The sequence below is a fragment of the Mandrillus leucophaeus genome, unplaced genomic scaffold (assembly GCF_000951045.1).
Source record: "Mandrillus leucophaeus isolate KB7577 unplaced genomic scaffold, Mleu.le_1.0 Scaffold8, whole genome shotgun sequence".
NCBI classification, from domain to species: Eukaryota; Metazoa; Chordata; class Mammalia; order Primates; family Cercopithecidae; genus Mandrillus; species Mandrillus leucophaeus.
In genome coordinates, this window is record NW_012108696.1 from 4,332,909 (window position 1) to 4,337,576 (window position 4,668).

Sequence of the window (4,668 nt, forward strand, 5' to 3'; positions counted from 1 at the left end):
TTTTTTTTGAGATGAAGTCTCACTCTGTCACCCAGGCTGGAGTGCAGTGGCATGATCTTGGCTCACTGCAACCTCCACCTCGCAGGTTCAAGCAGTTCTCCTGCCTCGGCCTCCCTAGTAGCTGAGATTACAGGTGCATGCTACCACGCCTGGCTAATTTTTGTATATTTAGTAGAGACTGGGTTTTGCCATGTTGTCCAGGCTGGTCTCGAACTCCTGACCTCAAGTGCCTGCCCACCTCAGCTCTCCAAACTGCTGGGATTACAGGCGTGAACTACCATGCCCAGCCCACATTGACTAAATTCAAAAGGGTATTATTTGGTTTTCCTGTAAGTTGAACATTGGAATGGAAGCACAATCTGCTATTCTTAGGGCACTGATCTATTTCATAATAAGTGTTATAAGCCTTTAATATGTTTGATAGGCTTCCTGAAAACAAATTTCAACTTCAAAATTGTCTTTTCTAACCCCTAATTTTTGGATGCTACAGAGCATCCCTGGAGTGTCCAGGGAAGAAGTAGACAGGTGATTTGACATGTTTAGCTACATAGGATTGTCAAAATAAGGTGGTGTTTGATCTCCTGCAGGTTACATTTTAATGAATAATGTTAATGTGTGTTCCAAAATTGTATGGGATTTCTAGAGTTCTGATGTCTAAGGATGTGTTATGAATCATAATTAGGGTTATTGTGTTCGGTTATTGTAGACCACAGCGGTTACCAAATTTCTTTGTCAATCATGATTTTGACTGTGACTATCCTAGGACATTTTGACATTCATAGACAATTGTTGTCTTGTTTTGATCTTCTTCAGAGGATGGATTATAGACCTCGAGTGCAGGTTTCTGCTGGCTTTGGAGATTGTGAACAGGCGTTGACTGGGTGAACTGAACTAATGGAAGACCAAAGTAATCTTTTCTGAGTTTTTGCTTGGAACATTGCTGATCCTTTGTTTTGTTTTTCAGAATCAAGGAAACTTTTCTTTCAAGCTATTTGTAACCTTTGACAATTGTGGGAGAGAACCCATCAGTGATCTCTGACTGCAGCTCAGAAGAAACTAAAGGGACGGACTGTCAAACTCCAAATGGTCATGCAAATAGAGCCTCAGACGATGGCTCCCTTTTACTGCAGACCCTTAGATAGGTCCCTGAGGGAAAATCTGACTGCCATTTTTCCAAAAACAATGCCCCCCGTCAGCATGAAGCAGTTAAGAACGGCCATCATCGGCCAGGCTCGGTGGCTCACGCCTGTAATCCTAGCACTTTGGGAGGCTGAGGCGGGTGGATTGCGAGGTCAGGAGTTCAAAACCAGCTTGGCCAGTATGGTGAAACCCCATCTCTACTAAAAATACAAAAATTAACTGGGCGTGGTGGCATGCACCTGTAGTCCCAGCTACTCGGGAGGCTGAGGCAGGAGAATCGCTTGAACTCGGGAGGCGGAGGTTGCAGTGAGCGGAGATCGCGCCACGGCACTCCAGCCTGGGCAGCAAGAGTGAAACTCCATCTCAGGAAAAAAAAAAAAAAAAGAATAGTCATCATCCCTACCCTAATGACCATTAGATGTACCTCTTCAGAGGGGAGATTGATGGCTGTGTCAGGGTCAAGTGAGTTGGGGTGAGAGCTCTCCAGGTGCTGCTGTAGCTGCCCAAACCACAGCTGCAGACCCGAGCCGCCTACTCCACAGAGGAGGCAGGAGTCCCACACACCCCCAGTGCAGCTGCAGCCACCCGAACCGAGGCTGTGGACCCAGGCATCCCCGCACTTTTGGGGTCCCGGGAGGGCCTCCCTGCCTTTGCAGGCTTGGAAATGCCTGCTCCCACTGCCTGGCTTCTCCCTGCTGTCGGCGCCCATTCCAGTCTCAGAGCAAAGCTGGGGCCAAGCCCAGGCACTGTCACAGCCCAGCTGGGTGTGTACACGCTTGGGGCAGTGGTGACATTCCATCCCCTGCTGCCTCAGCTCCCTCTGGACTTCGGGTGCTGATGAGCATAGGAGGGAAGCTGAGGGAGGGGTTGAGAGCAGCTCGGTGCTGGCTTACAGATGCCCCTTGGCACCTATAGCATTGGCACCATGAACAGCAGCAGGAGGCAGACAGGTTCCTGGGTGGAAGGGGGAGGATCCTCAGTGAGGTCCCACCTTCAAGCCAAGGAGGTCTTGAAGCTCACACCTGCAATCCCAGCACTTTTGGAGGCTGAGGCAGGTAGATTATCTGAGGTCAGGAGTTCGAGATCAGCCTGGCCAACATGGTGAAACCCCGTCTATACTAAAAATACAAAAATTAGTCGGGCGTGGTGGCACACGCCTGTAATTCCAGCTACTCGGGAGGCTGAGGCAGGAGAATTGCTTGAGCCTGGGAGACGGGGGTTGTAGTGAGCTGAGATCGCACCACTGTACTCCAGCCTGGGTGACAGAGCAAGACTCTATCTCAAAAGAAAATAAAAAGAAAAAGAAAAGAAAAAGATAAAGATAAAGAAAATAGACTGGTGGATGCCAGGGGCAGGGGAGGGTGCTGGAGAGCGAGTGTTTCATGGGGACAGTTTCATGCTGGGAAGATGAGAAAGTTCTGGAGATGGATGAAAAAGTCAGATGCTATACATTCTCACTTACAAGTGGTATCTAAATAACGTGTACACATGGGCATAGAGTGTGGAATGATAGACACTGGGTGGGCTGGAGGTGGAAGGAGAGAAAGTGATGAAAAATTGTTTAACAGATACAAAGTATATTATTCAGGTGACGGATACACGAAAAGCCAAGACCACCATCATACAATATACACATGTAACAAGCTGCACTTGTACCACTTCAATTTTTTAGATTTTTTTTTTTTTTTTTTTTGAGGCAGCCTGATCTTGGCTCACTGCAAGCTCCGCCTCCCGGGTTCATGCCATTCCCATGTTAGCCAGGATGGTCTCAATCTCCTGACCTCGCGATCCGCCCGTCTCGGCCTCCCAAAGTGCTGGGGTTACAGGCTTGCGCCACCGCACCCGGCCAGGATTTTTAAAGTCAGGGTCTCACTCTGTCACCCAGGCTAGAGTACGATGGCACAATCACAGCTCACTGCAACCTCAACCTCCTGGGCTCAAGCGATCCTCCCACCTCAGCCTCCCCAGTAGCTGGGACCATAGGCACGCGCCACCACATCCAGCTAATTTTTAAATTTCTTTGTAGATATAGGGTCTCCCTATGTTGCCTAGGCTGGTCTTGAACTCCAAAGAAAGTAACATTTTGGATGTTCTGGTCTTGCTTTTGGTCCGTAGCTGAACAGTTACTGTTAATACATTAAGTCTTTTCTGCCCTCTAGTGGTTCACTCTATTTGCACCCCGGGAACAACATTTGAGTGTTCCCTTTATATGATGGTCCAGCCCTCTTTTGGATATTTTTTGGAATCCCTTTGGCCTCCAGCCTGTTTCCTGTAACCTCCCAGTTTGCTGCCTGCCACAAAAGTACACACACAGCCACCTGTTGCAATATACGTATATAAGTATATATACATTTTTGAGACGGAGTCTGGCTCTGTCACCCAGGCTGGAGTGCAGGGACGTGATCTCGGCTCACTGCAACCTCAGGCAATCTGCTCACCTTGGCCTTTCAGAGCACTAGGATTACAGATGTGAGCCACTGCTCCAGACTTTTTTTCTTTTTCTTTTTCTTTTTTTTGAGACAGGGTCTCACTCTGTCACCCAGGCTGGAGTGCAGTGGTGTGATCACAGCTCACTGCAGTCTCCAGCTCCCTGGCTCATGAAGCGATCCTCCTGCCTCAGCCTACCAAGTAGTTAAGACCACAGGTGCACACCACCATGCTTGGCTGATTCTTAATTTGTTTGTAGAGACAGGGTCTCGCTATGTTGCCCAGGCTGGTCTCAAAAACTCCTCCCACCTTGGTCTCCCAAACACTGGGATTACAGGCATGGGCCACCATACCCAGCCTATGCTTGGAGTTTTGAGTTCACCTTTAAACTTAGAAGGAAGGCAGGCAGCCTAGCCCTCCTGGTGGCCACTTCTACCCGTGAAGCCAGTCAGAGGGATAAGGAGAGCCTGGCCCTGGTGACATCATTTGGAGCCTGGACCCAGCCAGGTCTGCAGCCTGGGGCTGAACTTCAAAAGCATATATGCTGGCCGGGCACAGTCGCTCACGCGTATAATCCCAGCACTTTGAGAGTCTGAGTTGGGCAGATCACCTGAGCTCAGGAGTTCTAGACCAGCCTGGGCAACATGGTGAAAACCCACCTCTACTAAAAATACAAAAATTAGCCAGGCATGCTTGTGTGCACCTGCAATCGCAGCTACTTGGGAGGCTGAGGCCAAAGAATTGTTTGAACCCAGAAGGTGGAGGTTGCAGTGAGTCAGTGAGCCAAGATTGTGCCACTGCACTCCAGCCTGGGTGACAGAGCAAGACTCTGTCTCAAACAAACACACACAAGTATATATTGCTGATTGTCCATTTGTGATTTCAGCCAGTTTGGGTTGAATATTTTGTCCTTTTTCACCAATAGACCTTCCTGATTAAGCAGACCACCTGAGGTCAGGAGTTCAAGACCAGCCTAGCCAACATGGTAAAACCCCGTCTCTACTAAAAATACAAAAATTACCCAGACATGGTGGTGGGTGTCTGTCATCCCAGCTGCTTGGGGGGCTGAAGCATGAGAATCGCTTGAACCCAGGAGGTGGA